The sequence below is a fragment of the Pinus tabuliformis genome, chromosome 3_1, assembly GCF_031772625.1.
Source record: "Pinus tabuliformis cultivar Carrire ecotype Pingquan chromosome 3_1, CPIR1, whole genome shotgun sequence".
Classification (NCBI taxonomy): Eukaryota; Viridiplantae; Streptophyta; class Pinopsida; order Pinales; family Pinaceae; genus Pinus; species Pinus tabuliformis.
The window spans coordinates 228,916,788-228,935,904 of record NC_142301.1 but is presented as its reverse complement, the minus strand read 5'-3'; the positions used below and the strand labels follow the sequence as shown (position 1 = coordinate 228,935,904).

The following is a 19,117-nucleotide window of genomic DNA, read 5'->3' as shown; positions in this document are numbered from 1 at the left end:
TTCTATTGGTGTGCTATAAGTTGATGTGCTTGAACTGATATATAAATACATATAATAGTGAATGAAGTAGCAAAGAAAATGCAACAATAAAACACACATAGAACAACAATATTAATTAGGAGTTCACCCAAAACTCCTAGGCTATGTCTCTGTGAGCTCTAGTCAACTCAACTAGGCTCTCTGGAATTATGGTATAAGTCCTTTTTACAAGTTCTTGGCTCAAATCCTGTTGTTTTACACAGAAATAGTGGGTTCAGACACCATTTTATCCCCTAGCTCTTGAAGCTCTTGACTTTCTAGCTCTCGACTCTCGCTCTGGATCTTGGCTCTATCTCTTGGCTAGCTCTTGGCTTTGGCTCTGGCTCTAGCTCTTACCTCTAGCTTCTTCATCTCTTTGTCAGTTTACGACCCTCTGGCTTTCCACTTGAACTCCAAGTGACTCACTTGGCTGCGTGCGCTTCAGCTTTTGCTTTCTACATTGCTTGATTGCATACTGCCTTTTTGCGCTGCTCTCTTATGCCTTAGCTTCCCATTTGGCTTCACTTTCTGCTTATGCTTAGTTTCAGTAATAACTCCAACAACAACCCACTGTCTCTAACATTCATGGCTTTCAAGCCAATAGGTGATTGTTTGTTCATTTTCCCCTTCAAGCTCTTTGGCTCCTGGCCTTTGTCTGCTCAAATCCCCTTCTGAGCATTCAACAATCATTTGTTAATGCTTTCAAGGAAGGTGGCCACCTATGCCATAACGGAGGGACCATCAGGTCATTGAAATTCCTGAAATAGACGTTCTCTATTTACACAGAGAAATATGTTCAAACACAGGAAAAATCTGCAAAAACACTGTTCATCGGACTTCAAGTATCCATAAATTCATCCTATACTTCCATTGGGTTCACCTTTTAATTGCTTATCACATCTCCACCATTGATCTAGAAGATCTAGATCCAACGGTTGTGGTTCATTTCAGGCGGTCCATGTTAACTGCCCAAAAAAAGTGTTTTTCTCTCTCCAGGGCCTAGACATGTGGCAGCCAATGTATGGGCTCGAGCGGAGCTCAGCCGAAACCTCTTACTACCTTCGGTCCTCCCAAAATTCCGCTTGTTTGAAACTTGAAATAATATATTTACATTCCTAAACCCTTTCGGGTATGGTTTCATCACATCGGCGCTTCCCTTCGTATTTCATTTAATAAATGAAATACGTAAAAATACATAGAAAACTATTGTTTGACAGATCTCAAAATATATCAACTATCGCCTATAGCCTCGTTGGATCCAGCTATCGCATCACACATAAATATGTGTGGCCCAGCTCCGTTGTGTAGTTCCAATGCAATATTGCGATGTGACTTGTCACAATCACATATCGCATAGACCCGGGGTTCTGTGCATATGGCATGGCCTTTGTTGATGCTGATCCACAGATTTTAGTGATCGTAATTTTGCTTGGCTTGGGGGGTCCCGCCTTAAGCCCATGCTATCGACCGATGCCGATCTGCTGATTTCGGTGATCACAATATCACACGGCTCAGTCCCTTATGTTATATCACATAGCTTCCTCCGACTCGATATGTCAGGGATCAGCGATCGAGGGTGGCTTCCCTTTTTCACTTAAATCTTCCTTGGACCTCATCTGATATGATTTTCTTCATAAAGCCTTTTAGGCCATTGTTTTGAAGATTTACCTCTTATATGAAGTCTTTTAGACTTAGAGGTTTATCCAGGATCCATTTTTTTATCACACCTTCCCACTAAAAGAAATTTTGGTCTCCAAAAGACTGATATACTGATCTGAATAGTACCTGAGAGTAACAAAACCCTCTTCATTCAGCCTACACACACTTTCCTAGCATAGTGCCTCTAAACCAAAGTCTCTAACCACATCCCTTCTTGGATGGGCTAGTCTTCCTGGGAAGAACTGTCTTCCTCCTTGCCTTCCTGCAGAACTTCTATTGAAATGGTCATAGAAGCTGGTTTGAACTTCTTTGCCCTGATCATTGATCCATGGCTCAAAAAAATGTGAAGTAGATCTTCTCCACAAAAATTTCATTTGTACCTATTCGATAAGTTGTCAACAACAACTGTTAACAACAACAAAAAAACAGACAACAAGTGGATGGCCTAAACTCCTGCTTCAATAAAAGAAACAGATTTTCACATCTTGTGAACATCTCCATGTCTTATATCTGCATACAAATGATGGACTAGATAACAAGCCCACAAAACATGCCTTTTAACAAATGACCGCTCAACTCAAGCATGTAGAAAAAAACCATTAGGACTCTTTTTCCAAAAGATGAAACACTTCATCACTGTCTCCATTTGGAGACCAAGTTAACTTCTCCCAAGTCAACATGGAATCACATGCATGTCAAAGCAATCAACCCTAGAGTTACTTACACATACATGTTCAAAAACAAGGAAATCATCAACATCCCTGTGTTCATGCATCTCCTGCTCATGCATGCATTTCATACTTCAAATTTCACCTAAGTACAAAGTACTTTCGAAGCTGAAATGAAATATAATGTAGATGCATCAATAGACATGCAATCTTAATCGGATAAGAACTTTAGTCATCCCTTACCAATCCCTTTCAAAGGTACTACATTTGTCTGCACATCAGCATCATCATGTGAATCATTCTGAGACACGTCATTCATGGAATCTTCACTTCCATTTGTTCCATCTTCTCTTTCCACTTTATTCAACTTTAGTGGAACCATTGCTAGATTCGGTGTCCAACACATTTTAGCAAGATGTCCTTGTTTATGGCAGTAAGTGCACTGCATGTGCAACCTCTTGACAACATGATTTTCCTTGTCCAATGGACCTTTGGATTCTTTCTTTTTTTCCTTCAAAAGTTTCCTATATGTTGCCATTCTCTTCCAATATCTAGAAACATTATGGTTATCCAACCCACAAAAGGAACATCCAATCCTTTTCCCATACATATGTGGAAATTTATCATGCTTTGCACAATCAAAAGGAAAATGTTTAGAACCAGATTTATACCTTTCTCTTTCACCTTTATTGCCTTCAAGAATAGGTGAATCAAATGAAGAAGTGGCTCCCTTTGAAGCACCATCAATCTCTTCAAGACTATTAAATTCTCCCCAACTCTCTAGTTCAAGTGTGTGATTTTGAACACCTGCAATGCAACCCCTTCTTGGAGCTATTTCAATGGCCTTCATGGCAGCTTTGGAACTTTCTCCATAAGCTTGTCCATAGCCAAGACCCAAATATTAGGCCTTTCCTCAATCATTATTGGCTCAACAATACCTTTTGCATGTATACCCAACACTTTTCCTTCATAGCCCATCTTGGACATTAGCTTCGAACTTATGCCTCTAGTATGTTTTTCAAAAGAACCAATATAATCATCCTTAGAGGAATTTGAAGACAAATTGGAATGGTTTACCCATTCTTCAAGCTGATACTTGGCCAAGGCTTCTTGGGGAACAAAGAGTTGTGTCTCCACCTCATGCACCCTTTTCAGGTTCATATTTGCAATATGAAGTTGCCTCTCCATTTCTTGCAATTTGTTAGAAAGAAACTACTTCTCTTCCTTCATGGAATTCAACTGATCTCTAAGTCTGCTACTCTTCCTTCCATCCTCATACATTTCTCTCACCATATGCATCATGGTGGAAAATTATTGCTTCATGTCTTCATCAAAGAATCTTGTGAAGCAAGCAGAATTTGAGGACCAACTTGTAGAAGTTGTCATTATGCCAATGAACAAAAGAACTTCAATAAGATAAATAAAGAGTTTATTCAGCAACCCTTTGCAACAAAACTCTTGTGCTCCAAGTATTGCCTTGAGGTTATTTGGGATAAGAAGAGTGCCTTCGGCTCTCTTTCCTTCTTGTCCTTCCTAGACTGAGCTATTAATAGCTTTCCCCTTACCTTTGCAAACTCAGAAAATAGTCAGTTTGCAAAACAAGCATACCTCAATCACGCAATCAATCCTTGACTGCCCAAACACCTTTCAAGCAAGCAATATTTGCTCTGTCAATCAAGCATCCTGATATAACCTTATTTGAAGGTGAGGTTAACCAAACCTAAGCTCTGATACCACCTGATATGAAAATGGGGCACTTAGGCTTCTTGTCTAACTTACAAGAACCTCTCCCACTTCCAAAGCATTAAATATTCCCAAGTCTTATTAATTAACTAATGCGGAATTAAAAATTCTTGAAAATATAGGTGTATGTTGGTGTTTGTTTTTAACTAATTATGTGCTTTAAATTCTATTGTTGTGATGTAATTTGATGTGCTTGAACTAACATATAAATACATATAACATTGAATAAAGTAGCAGAGAAAATGCAATAATAAAACACACATAGAACAATAATATTAATTATTAGTTCACCCAAAACTCGTAGGCTACATCTCTATCAGCTCTAGTCAACTCAACTAGGCTCTCTGGGATTATGGTATAAGTCATTTTTACAAGCTCTTGGCTCAACTCCTGTTGTTTTACACAGAAACAGTGGGTTCAGACACCATTTTATCCCCTAGCTCTTGAAGCTCTCAGCTTTCTGGCTCTCAGCTTTGGCTCTGGATCTTGGCTTTGGCTCTTGGCTCTAGCTCTTGGCTCTGGCTCTAGCTCTAGCTCTTGGCTCTAGCTTCTTCGACTCTCTATCAGTTTACAACCCTCTAGCTTTCCACTTGAACTCCAAGTGACTCCCTTGGTTACGTGTGCTTCAGATTTTTCTTTCTGCGCTACTTGTTTGGCTGCTGCCTTTTTGCGCTTCTCTCTTATACCTTAGCTTCCCCTTTGGATTCGCTTTCTGCTTATGCCTGGTTTCAGTAACAACTCTAATAACAACCCCCTGTCTCTGACATTCTTGGATTTCAAGCCAATCGGTGATTGTCTGTTCATTTTCCCCTTTGGGATCTTCAGCTCCCAGCCTCTGTCCGCTCAAATCCCCTTCTGAGCATTTGAAAATCTTTTGTTAATTCTTTCAGGGAAGGTGGTCACCTGTGCTATAAGAGAAGGGACCATTGCGCCTCTGAAATTCCCAAAATAGACATTCTCTATTGAAACAGAGAAATACGTTCAAACACGGGAAAAATCCGCCAAAACACTATTCATCAGACTTCAAATATCCATAAATTCATCCTATACTTCTATCGGGTCCACCTTTTAATTGTTTATCGCATCTCCACCATTGATCTGGAAGATCTAGATCCAACAACTGTGGTTAATTTCGGGTGGCCCATGCGTATAGGAGTTAACCGCCTAAGAAGAGTGGTTTTCTCTCTCTAGTGCCTTGACACATGGAAGCCAATGTATGGGCTCTGGCGGAGCCTGGCCAAAACCTCTTACCACCTTCGGTCCTCCGGAAATCCCGCTTGTTTCAGACTTGAAATAATATATTTGCATTCCTAAACCCTTTCATGTCTAGTTTCATCGCATCACCGCTTCCCTTCATATTTCATTTAATAAACTAAATACACAAAAATACATAGAAAACTGTCATTTGACAGATCTCAAAATATATCAACTATCACTTATAGCCTCGTCAGGTCCAGCTATCGCATCACACATATATATGTGTAGCCCCACTTTGTTGTGTAGTTCCAATGTGATATTGCATTACGAATTGTCGTAATATCATATCACATACACCTGAGATTCTATGCATATGGCATGGCCTTTGCCGACGTCGATCTGTCAAATTCGGTGATCGCAACGTCACTCGGCCCAAGGGTCCCACCTTAAGCCCATGTTATCGACCGATGTCGATCCGCTGATTTGGCTGATCGTAATATCACACGGCCCAATCCCTTATGTTATATTGTGTAGCTGCCTTCAACCCAATATGTCAGGGATCGGTGATCGGGAGTGGCTTCCCTTTTTCACTTAAGTCTGCCTTGGACCTCCTCCGATGTGATTTTCTTCATAAAGCCTTTTAGGCCATTTTTTTGAAGATTTACCTCTTATATGAAGTCTTTTAGACTTAGAGGTTTATCCAAGATCCATTTTTGGATCATGTAATCAAAGTGTACTTAGCTTGGTATGGTGACCCTCCAACCTTGCCTTGTACACCTAAGGAACTCTCAGCTACACCTAACTTATGAAAATATCCACAGCATGAACAACAACTTAGAATAATAGAAAGTTTCCTTCAAATTATCAAAAGGTCTTGAATATTCTGAATATAAATTACAAACATGGATGGTTCAAAAACTCAATTTAAAGAAGAAAATTATCAAAAAACTTAGCTACAATAGATATAATAGTATTAATCTTTCCTAATCCAGCCATCTAGGTCGAACTCATTAAGTCTGGTTGACAAAATTAGGCAAAATCCCAAAAAATAATATTATGCCCCTTTTTAATAGGGATTTCTAAATGACAGGTCAAGTTTGACCAATGTTGACTGGGGTTGTATTTGCTCAGTTTTAATGAACCAATATGTGTTCATCCATCGGTGGTTCCCATGCTTTCAAAATATGTGCTCATCCCTCACCCAGGTGTCTTTCACATATGACTTTAACAAAGCTATTCGGGGAATTTTTAGTGTTGTCCAAATTGACTCTTAAAACCAAATTTTTCAAAAATCTCTAAAATTGAAAAAATTAATTTAGTTACCTACATATGAAAAATAAAAGTGAAATGAAGCGTATGTAGGTGATATATGATGGAATATTGTGGTAAATGGATGGGTTTAGGATAGGAAAAAATGACCAAAATTGAAGGCCAACATGGTTCTGCCTACAATATAGACTAGTCAATCACATGATCAACATTTTTAACATGCTTCTTAAGAAATGACACATCGAAAAAATCATGGAATTTCACTATCCAAAGAAGGGAAAGTCGATATGCCACTGGTCTAATCCTTTCAAGAATAATGAGAGGTCCATAAAGCTAAGGTGTCATCTTGGCACATGATACAATCCTCAAGGACCTCTTCTTGGGCTTGATGCGCAAGTACACTTATTACCCAACCTAAAAATCCTAAAAGACCTATTTTGATCTAGATAAATTTTCTATTTATCCTGTGCTTCCTTCATATTATTCTTGATTACATGCATTTCTTGTTCTACTTATGTTAACATGACTGCTCCTATCAACAACTTGTTGATTGTGTTACTCCAATTTATGGGAGTATTACAACTCCACCCATATAGTGCCTCAAATAGACTCGTCCTCAATGACTCTTGATAACCATTATTATAAGCGCATTCAACCAATGGACGTTACTCCTCCCATATCTTTTGTTGATGCATCACATACATCCTCAACATGTCCTCCAATATCCTATTGACCCTCTATGTCTGTCCTTCTATGTGTGGATGATAAGTTTTGTTGAAGGCAAACTCTATACCCAAACTTGAAAATGAGTCTTTCTAGATTCTAGAAGTGAAGTTGGCATGCCTTTATGGCACAATTTTCTTTGAAACATCATGCAACCTCCATATATATTTGAGGAAGACTTATGCTACATCATTAGTTGAATATGAATACTTCACTGGAATGAACTACGCTACATTTGTCAACCCGTCAATGACAACCATAATAGAATCATGTTGTCTAGATGTCCTCGGCAAACTTGTAATGAAGTCCATGGAAATTACCTCCCATCTTCACTCTGGCATTGGAATCAACTGTAGTAGACCACCTTGATGCTTATACTTTTCTTTTACCTATTGAAATTCCAAGAAACTAGCCACAAACTCTACCACTTATTTCTTCAATATCGACTAATATTAGAACTTATTGACTGTTGTCAATGTCTTATGATATCCTAGGTGAGATGAATATGGATTATCATGAAATTCCCTCAAGATAAGCTTCTTGAGCTCATCGTTGTCGAGCACATATATCATGTCCCTAAATCTGACCAAGCCATCTACTGTGAGATGTTAGTCCAGACATTGATCACCTGTACCTATTGTAACATATGCATAAACTCCCTATACCTATATTCTTGTTGTCCTTCTTACGAGAATTGATCTTGTAAGTATGTCCCATATGAGCTCATAGTTGTTATATGATTCACCTGTATCCTCCTACTAAGAGCATTTGTAACCTTGTTCTCTTTACCTTTAATGTTCCTAATATCAAAGTTGAACTCACCAATCATGGCCAACCATACAGCTTGCCTGACATTCAAATTCAATTGGTCAAATATATACCTCAATGCATTTTCATCACTCATCAGTACAAGCCTCCTACCAAGAATATAATGTCTCCACATCTTTAATGCATCAATGATCGCTGCCAACTCAAGATCATATGTTGGATAATTTTTCTCATGCTCATTCAGTTTCCTTGATTCATAGAATCCCACCTATCATTCTTTCATAAGGAGTCCACAAATTCCTTGCTTGCAAGCATTTGTGCACACCAAAACCACTTTATATGGATTTGCAATATTTAAAATAGGAAAATTTGTCAAGAACTACTTTAATTGTTCAAAACTTGAAGCACATTCATTTGTCCATTCTAATTTCTTACGTTTCCTTTGAAACTATGTAATAGGATAAGTAATCTATGAGAAGTTCTTGATGAACCTCCTATAATACCCTACTAACTCCATGAATGATCTTACCTCATCCATATTTCTGGGAGCTGCACATTCCACTGCTATGCCTTCCTTGGAGACCACATGCCCCAGGTAGTGTACCTATGTCTTAAATAAACTACATTGGATAAGATTGGCATACAATTGATTCTCTCTTAGCAATCTCAATATTGTTGCTAAGTGTTCGACATGTTCTTCATCATTCGTAGAATATAACAGTATTTCATCAATGAATACAATACCAAACTTGTCTAGATAAGGACACAACACACTATTAATCAAGCACATAAAAGTAGCTAGAGCATTAACAACTCATAATGCCAATAGATAATATGGAAAGCAATCCTATAGATGTCCTCTTCCTTGATGTGTACCTAATGGTATCCATATCCCTGATCAATCTTCGAGAACATTTCTACTCCACTCAACTGGTCAAATAACTCATCAATCCTTGGAAATAGATACATGTTATTGAAGGTCACCTTGTTCAACTACATGTAATAAATTCACAACTTCAGAGTACCATCCTCCTTCTTCACACACAATACTGGTACAACAAAAAGTGATACAATTGGCCTAATGTATCCCTTATCAAGAATTTCATTTAAATACAACTTCAACTCCATTAAAACTGGTGTGCACGTCCTATATAGTGCCTTTGATGTTGGTGTTGGCCCTAATACCAACTCAATAGAAATTTCCACTTCCTTGTGAGGCATAAAATCTAAAATCCCTTCCAGAAAAACATCCTGAAACTGTTATAAAACTAGGTACCTGCTCAAGACATCCGCATCCTCAACTTACTTACCTTTGTCTCTAGAAATATTCACTATGAATAACACACACCCTTTCCTATGACTATTCCTGGCCTACATATTTTTCACCATTCTAACTGATGTTTCCTTCTTCTTACCTTGCAAAACTCTTTGTTCCCCATTGTCATCCAGGCACTCAATAACATTGTCATAACTATCCACCTTGGTCTTATGAATAGACAACTAGTCAATACCAAAAAACATATTGTATGATCCCAAAAGAAGTACATTCAAATGTGTTGATGTTGGCATACCATTCAACTCAAATTCACAAACTCTTACCCAGTAATGAACTCTCTTCTTTGTACCTATAGCCTATTAATTCCTGCTAGTCATGTCAGTCACTAGTGATCAAATATGCTCTTACAAGGTTTTGTTAGGTTCTTCAGGTCAAATTTTATCATATCATTAGGTTTTAAAAATAAAAATTTGGTCACTGCTTAGTGTGTCTGGTCTATTGTTGCTCCTTTCAAGATTTTCATGTTCCAGCCATTGCCATCACTTAGTTGGATGTACCATCACTGAAAGGTCATCGTCATCATCGGAGACATATCATCATGGTCCTCATTCAATTCTCTGTCACCATTAGGTCATTAGGGTCAAAGCCATCAAAATTTGTCATCTCATTCATAAATCCTGGCAACTGCTATGTTTTCATTCCAAGGCTGCAAATCTCTTTGCACTGATTTATTCCATTATATTCGGGTTGTGTTGTAGCAAATATAGGTTGGTGGTCTCTCACGAACCTAAATAATCTCTTAGTTCTCTTAATTATGATTTCAATGCTTCATTTCCCTCTCATAAGGTTTTGAAAACAATATTCAAAGATTTCATCATTTCCATGTTGAATTGTTGTTAAAAATTGTATCCTACTATTCATACACCTTCGTATATCCTAACAACATCTTCCTAAATACCATCCATCAAACCCACTCTCGAATTTCATCATTTTCACCTAAACCCTAGACAGAGCACACCTAACCACAGGATTGTGTTTCTCTTGTTTTGCACCCTTCCACTCACCCAAATTCTAAATTTTCACTTTCCCTAACTCTATAAAATCCCTCACTATCCCTCCAAATTTTCCTAGAATTTTTCAAGTTCCCTATCCCTTTCATTTCCCTAAATTTCCTCACAACTATCAAAATCCCATGTTTTCCCAAAACTAAACCCTAATTCTTCCTCCTAGTGAGTTAGGGTTTCACCTTGGAAGCAAAGACCACACAGACTAAAAATAAGAAGTACAATAATGGATGAAATGTCTTAAAAGTTGAGCCATCTAACATCAAAGAGATCAGTGCCTCACAAACTCATCAAGGGGTCATTTGTGGTACACAAGGACGATTTTGCTTCAAAGCGTGTTTCTGACCAAATGGAGATGAACTTGAAAAAAGTGGAAGACATTTTTCTCAATCATATACCAAGAGAAAAGAACCTCCTTCAAGTTTTACACAAGTATGACATATTGGGATATATGAAACTTTATTGGAGACCTATGTCAGAAAATAAAAAAATTTCAAGTTAATTTCCTGTTTTAGTCATGATGTTGTGGCATGGATTCCGAGAAAATGAAAAGTAATTTCTAGAAAATGAGAGAGGAGGTTCTTTTGAACATCCTTATCTACAAAAACCTCTCTCAAGTTTCCAAAAATTATTATTTTTAGAGAGATATCTCTCCATATTTGAGGCCCATATTCGCAGAAAAAACCCATAATTTTGACCCAGCTATAAGCGCAACGCCTTTGGTGCTACACTTTCACTACAAACCTCCAAATGAAAAAAACGTTGAATGATTGGATAGATAATCACCTATACTTATCAGATAACAATGTTTTCAAGATTTTTGAAAGATAAATTGGGAGAAAAATCCAAAAAATAGGTCAAAAAGTCACTTTCTGCCACTATTTTGAAGAAGGTGTTGTGCGTATAGAGACATCTTGGGAGAATCAATTTTTGAAGGGATTCCCATTGGTTAGTTTCAAAAATTCAATTTTTTATGGAAACTAGACACGAAATTCTAGTTGACTGTTCTCCTAGATTTTACATCTAACTTTAGAAAGGCTTCCAAAATCCTCTTGCAAGATGGCGCTGCGCTTATGACTGAGTGTGTTGCGCTTATGGATAAATGCGCTACGCTTATACCTGTAGTAGTATTTCTAAGCTTATTTTTTCCAGATTTTGGTTTTGTGATATAATTTTGATATTTTAAAGTCCTGATGATGTAATTATGGAATAAATTAGAGTGATAGGTTTTTTTTTGCTTAATTAGGCCTCATAAATGAAGCAAAAATCAAATCAAAGTGTAAGAGAAGAGTTTGTTTTTTACCTTCTCACTCTCTCTTGTTGGTTGAGAGATTCTTAGGCGTTGTTCCACCACTTCGGGATTTGACCCATCAAGGTGGGGAAGTGGTTTAGTCTATTTTATATGTATCATTTCTCATTGAGAGATAGAGGGGTTGGACTTCAGAGGAGAGGACTTGTATCTTATGCTTTCATACAATTAATCAAGGAGTAGTTGCAACTATTTTTCAAGAATACTTGTGTACTGAGTTTGTGGTGTTGTTTCTCTTCCATATCAATTTTTTTATGAATGAATTCATCTCCCTTAAAATGATTTTATTTCTTCATGTGATTTTACTTATAGTCATATAGGCAGAATTCTTTAGATCCAAAGCTCTATTTATGTGCAAAATCATGTTTATGTATCTCTTCTTCTAGATTAATGAATTCATACTAATACATGATCATTATGATTTCTTAATATTTCATACCCTACACCACATTGAAAAAAATCTTAAATCCATTATAAGAGAGTTTTATCTTTCTCCTCTTTATGCCTGCTACTACAAACCTTTGACACCTTAACTTAATTGCTTGCTCTCATCCCTGGTCTAGCAACCTAAAAACCCCAAATTTTCGAAAACTAAACTAAAGCTATTATATCTAGCCTAAAATCCATTTCTCTTCCGGCCATTGGCGAGAAATCATTAGAGAGATCCCTCTTTGGTTTAGTAGGCTAGCTACTGAACTGCAAGTGGTTTAAAGTTACCTCTTTCAATCTCCTCCTTAGCCTGAGACATTATAGGGGATAATATTTTGGCATTGTTTCTGGGGAACGTAAGATAATATCTTCCATAGGATAGAATTAAAAGGATCATATATGATTGTTGATGGTGAAAAGTGATCAGACACAAGAAAGATTGTGCATCTTTCACCTGGCGACTCTAGTGTAAAAGAATCCAAAGGTTCTGAATATTCATGGAGACTCCACTGTTCAAAAAACAAAACCTAGTAGTTTGAAGAAATTCTTGCTGACTTAACTGTTTCCAAGGTGGATTAAACTAATTGAAGATATGCTCCTATGAATTGAGCTCATATTCTAGGTTTTCTAAACTGCATGCCCTTTGTAGATTGGCAGAGTTATTTGCCGAAATTCAAAGAAGAGAAAGGAGATTATTCTACTCTTCACTTGGTCAAATTTCACATGCATGTACATAGGCTACAGATTTATTTTCCTGAGGATTGTCTAACCAAGATGTTCATGGCCACCTTAGAATAGAAATCAAGATCATGGTATGAAGGTTTTCCACCTAGTTGTATTTATTCACTTGTTGATTTTCATATGATGTTTTATGAAAATTTTAAAGAAGAACATCTATCTTTACTTCTGGTAAAAGATTGTTACAAGAATTTTCAAGGTTTTATTCATCATTTGGAAACTATTTATGGTGATGAAGATTTCATGGATGAAGGGATCCTAGAGGCATTATATGAAAACCATTTCCATCACTAAGAAGAACAGGTGTTTTCTCCCTTGGATGAAAGTGAAACTAAGTAGGACTCCAATGATGGCATTAAAAATGTCATAGACATTTCAGAATAATAAGAGAATGTTAAACCCTATTTTAATGAAGAAATGATGCTTATGAATGATAGTCATGTTCCATCCTACAAGTTTGATGAATCTTTGTAGCAGATTTGATAGTATTTTAATGAAAGGTATGAATATAGTCATTCATTTTTTGTTTTAGATTGTTCTTTCTCTAGGTTTTTATTTCAAGATCAGGTTTGTGAAGACCAAGATGAGGTTTCTAATTAAATGCATGAACAAGGATCTGAAACACTATTCCAAGAGAAGATTCATGCAAATTGTAATTTTGAGATAGCATGTGTAGAGGTTTCAGACAATGTAATTATGGCAGAGAATAGTCATCAAACATTGTAGGAAGATGATGAAGAGGAGAGAAGTGATAAAGGAGAGGCTGTTTTAGAGCCTCATGCACATGATGATCTTCCTCCAAGTAAAGAAAATGAGGAGTCTTTTGAAGAAGAGGAGATTGTCCTGGATCCTATGGATGTGTACATCTTTTCTATTGATGATATGGTCGCCTCAAATACATATTTTCAAGAACAAAGTTTTGTTTTTCTTGATGCGAATGAAAAACTTAACGAGCATATTCATCTTGACAAAAATTTTGCATTGGAAAATGAAGAGTGTGCTTGTATTTCTGTTGACTTCCAAGACAAGGTAACATTTCGGATTATTCAGGATCCTTTTACTAATTTTCTTCAGTCATCAAGGGAGATGAATTTTATTGTATTTTTGGATCATGTACATATGTTTAGTGGAAACTTGGAGTGGCCTATATACATATGATTCAAATAAGTAGCCATTTGTTGGATTGGTTACATTGGAGGGATCATTACACATGATTGTATATAAATCTTCATCATGTGGGTGGTTATCATCAGGATTTGAAGCCCTCAAATTGCGATGGTCTGCTGCCATAAGTAAGTTCAGGAAGTAAGTTTTTTATAGTCAATTCAATTCACTTAATCAATTTTCAATTTTGAGTTTGGTCTTTGCTCTTTGATTTCATGCCCAATGAATAAGGCTACCTGGTGATGAGCCTCACCATTGAGTAATTATATGGGCCTTAATTGGCCATAATTCACCTCCTAGCTTAGTCAAACCAACTATTCTCACAACTTATTGCATACTTTTGATTATATTTTGTTTATGAGATGAGTTAGAGTTGGATATTTTGCTTTGTGTTCTAATGTGCATATAATGTAGGAAAAAAGGATAAAATCCAGGAAAATGTAGGAATAAAAGATAAAATAAAATAGATATGGTAAATACCTTGGTAAAAACTTGAATGGGACAAGGGAGAGGAATTGTAGGAGGTAAATCCTCCCCATTGACTACCCCTCCATTCGGATATTCCTCCACCAGCTCGGAAAGAAAACAACCACATCATGAGGACTAGAAGATAGCTGAGCAAGTGAAAGTGACAGAAACCAATTTAAGGAAGTTGTTAGAGAATTCAAATGTATAAGTAGAGAGGCTTAGGACCCCAGTAGGATTTAGACTTTAGTTGTATAAGAAGACTTGTGACAATTTGTTCTGTAATCCACGGTTTTTATAATAAGAATGAGTTCTCTTTAAGTTGTCCCTAAGTTAACTTCGAGGGATGAACCTCTTGGATTAGGGCCTGACCCAAGTAGCCACAGCTCCTCTTTATGGTACATGTATGCTAACATAGAGTTATGTTCTGTTTATTTTCTTAAATAGTTTTAGGGTTTTCTGTTCATTTGCTTAAGTAGCCTTCTAGTTTTCATTATTTATTTTCTTAAGAAGCTGCACTTTCATCACAACAATATAGCATAGATTATTCATAGTTTTTGTGTTCATTTTATTTAGTAGTTGCATTTGTTGTAGTTTACTTCCATCTATGCTTTCTTTCAGTTCACAGGTTAGTTAGAGGAAAAATACCACTATCAAGTTGTGTGTAGGTGTCTCATCCTCATTTACTCCCTCTGGGACCATGACTTGAGGAAGAGACCCTTCAGCAGCCCCAAAAACATAGATTTTTGGTTCTCGTGTGAGCTATGGAGTTCGTTGTTTGATGCAGTTATTTGTTCACCTTCACTAGTTTTCTCTGTCATTTTCATTCAAAACTGCCTTTAGTACGTTCCTCATGCATCAATTCCTTGCCGTTTGATCACCAACAAACCTTCAAAATCATTGTCTGATTCATTATTTCCTCCAATTGTTGCCTTTCGTGGAGTCTGCCACTTACTTTATGCACTTTAAATCCACACCGTCGATCTTCCTTACCTAATCCAACGACTGTCACTTTACCCAATCGCCAACTAGCTTGGCCGATCTCCACCGTTGATCAGCCCCACCTGATCCAATGGCTATTGTACAATCTCGCGCGGATTAGTGCACGAACGTTATCCACCCGAGAGCACACGAGAAAAGTTTTTTTCTCATGTTATGTGTCTTGTAGTAAGGCTAATCGCATGAAATTTCAAAATACTACTTACAACTTGAAGGGCACGCAAGAAACTACTTACCACCTTAGAAACCCGCTCCATCATTTCTGCATGTTTCTTTTTCCCACGATATGATCTCCACCGTCCATCTCTTGACTTCACCCGTGCGATCAAATCTCAGCCGTTCATCACTCCTGTTAACCTCATCCGTCCATCTCTTCACTTCACCCGTGCATTCAAATCTCAGTCATTCATCACTCCTGTTAACCTCGTCCATAGATCTCTTGACTTCATACCCATGATTAGATCTCGGACATTCATCTCCTTTGTTACCTTGATTCATCCATCCATTCACTTAAATCCCTTGCGATACGATCTCTATCGTTCATCCTGTTCATTAACCCCGTTCATCCATTTATTTTCTTAATCCCCATAATAAGATCTCCATAGTCCATCTTCTGTTCGTTGATCGATCGAATGGTCCCTATGCACTACTACATCCTTACGTCCTCCTTTCATTTATTTCAACCTCCAATTTATCTTCCACTTGAAAACCAATTTCGCTTAAGTTTCTTTGCTTACACCTTAGTATATTTTAAATGCTTTTTACTTCTACAACTTAGATAGTAGCCATAGGTTAGTGACTGTTTTAGCAATTCTTCTTCGCATAGTTGTTTAATTGGTTAGTTAGGTTATTGTGTGAGTTAGCATTGCAAGTTGATTTCTTCAATACTGCAGTAGAAGTAGCTCTCCCTTAGGATATATTCTCTCTTCTTCCATCAAAGATTTAAGCCTCTTCTGACCCTTTAGAAGTCTGGCTTGGAACCCCTAGGGTATCTTTCTAGGTGAGCAGTGAAAACAGGTGGTACCTTCACTTTTACTTGTGCATATAGCACTATCACCTCCAAGTTTGTACAAACCCAGGGTTGATAAGTAAAGTTGGTAGCCCTGGGAGCTGCGGCATTCTTGTTGCAATACCTAGGCTCATCACTTTTTGGCACCGTTGTCGGGGAGGTGTCTAAGTAGAATTAATTATTTCTTTCTTCTATTTTCTAGTATCCAACCTTCTTTTCTTCTACTTCTAGTCTTCAATTTTCTTCCATTAGTTTATTTCTGCGAAAGTAATCTAATTACTTTCTTTCTTTTAGTTGTCATTACCTGCTTTCCCTTCTATTCCACAAGTACTTTCTAGCTTTAACAAAATATTATAAAAACCAACCCAAAAACATTTTCTTTCATGCCTCATAGATTAGGGACAATTCAAGGAAATTCTTGTCAAATACCCCCACTACATCCAACAAAAAACCTTCTCTCTTCTTCAGTGACGGTGAATTGGAAGACCCTTTAGGTGAGAAACCTTACCTATTTGAGGAACCTACAGAAGAAGAAGAAGAAGAGGAAGAAGCCATTCCTATTGAACCAATGGCTGGAAACCAAAATGACAGGGGAGACAAAGAGGGAATTGAGAGTGCCTTCCCCATCAGGGAAACCAATGGGGACACTAAAATGAAGAATGTAAGCCCCTCTTCTCTACCTCATTTCCATGGCCTGACCATAGAGGGCCCTGACACTTTCCTATTTGAGTATGTTGTTATATGCCGAACCTATGACTTACAGATGATGAGAAAAAGTTAAAACTATTTCCATCTACCCTCAAGGATGCAACATTGTGTCGGTTCATGGGTTTACCTGGAGATAGCATCACAACTTGGGCTCAAATGCAACAGAATTTTAAAGAAAAATATAGGGACTGTTGTAGGTAAAAGGACACTAAAGAAGAGATTTTTAGGAAGACCATAGGCCAGGATGAATCCTTAGAAGACTATGAAGAAAGATTCCAACTCAATTACAAGAGGGCCAGGGGCACACTTGACCCTGAGTGACTAAAGTTGTTCCTACCTAGGGTAGTAAGGGAAGATATTCTCGATACATTACATATGATAGCAGGAGGAGATATCTACCAATTAACCTATGAGGATATTAATATTGTCTTTAGAAACCACTCTAGGTTAGCCAGGAAAAAGGGTAGGGGTAGTCAACATATGGTCAGTACATCATCCTCCAACTTATCCATCAAGGGTGAAATTGGAAATATGTTGGAAGATTTCAAAAGTGATATGCTGCAAACCCTTGCCTTGAAATTGGACACCATGAACATTAAAAGGAAGCAAGAGGAAGCAGAGAGAGCCTTGGCCATATGTTTTCCTAGATGCACTAGGAGGCATCCTAGGAATGAATTTCCATTGAATTGTATTAATATTTGCTCAGTCTGTGAAGAAAATTACTCCATATACAAGTGCCCCTTTATACCTGGACTCAAAGTTGTATATCAAGGAGCTGAAGGGATTACTGAGAAACTTGGGTATATCAACCAAAGGAGACCTCCTGGGCCTAGACCATACCAACAGGGTATGCAAGGGCCATCCCATGCATACTACAACCCCAACCAAACCACAACTATACTTTCTTGGGGACCCCTTGCTCATCCTTCCTAGTCTACACTCCCTCCTTGGTCTTATGCATCTCAGTATCATTCCCAGCCAGCCAGCCAGTCATTTCAACCTTATGTTCAGCCACAACATCAGTGGAATACCCCACATCAGGGGTGGAGGCCCCAATTCAACAATGTTCCAGCCTTATTTCCTACCACTCACCCAACGACAACTCCTGCACTCTACTCAACCTAAGCAACCCCAGATGCCTGCTTAGCCAAATACAAACCCAAACAATAGGCAGGCTCAAAAATCATACAATGGAGAGACATCATACCCATCTTATGCTATAGAAATTTAGGAGATCAACCTAAGATCAGGGAGAATTCTCCCTGATAACTAACCTCCCTCTCAACATAGGGACGTTGGGGAAGAAAAAGAGGAAAGAAACCTTATATTAAATCCACCCTTTCCTAAGAGATTAACCCAACCACTCCAGCCTACCCTAGAAGAAACTGAACTTCTAGGAGAATTGAAAAATCTGTGTAAAGATCCCCCTTCTCCAGGCAATCAAAGTTGTTCCCATTTACAATGAGTTGATTAAGGAGAAGTGCTTCAAACATCCAAGCATAATAAAAATGGATGCCCCTACCATTAATGTCATTGCGAAGTTGTTTGACTTAATGTTGGGGCAAGTAATATGTCCAAAATATTTAGGCCCTGGAAGCCCTGTAGTAGATGTGCACATCAATGGCACCATTGTCCCACACACTCTGATTAATCTTGGGGCTACCATTAATGTGATGAACAAGGACACCATGCTCAAGCTCAGCCTTCAAGGGTCATTGAGGAAGACCACAACAATTCTACAACTTGCAGACTATTCCATAGTTACCCCTGAGGAAATTGTGGAGGATGTGGTGGTATCCATTAATTCCTGGGAGTACCCTACAGATTTCCTAGTTCTCCAGCCTAAGGCTAAGCTTACTGGTTACTCTCTCATCCTTGGGAGGCCATGGTTGGCCACAGCTGATGCTTACA

The 19,117-nt window shown here is 37.9% G+C and overlaps 1 pseudogene; it reads left to right on the top strand.

The window, feature by feature from the left end:
• Positions 1-14,019, top strand: part of LOC149186631 (uncharacterized) — a 74,975-nt pseudogene extending 60,956 nt beyond the window's left edge.
• Positions 14,020-19,117: the final 5,098 nt, after the last annotated feature.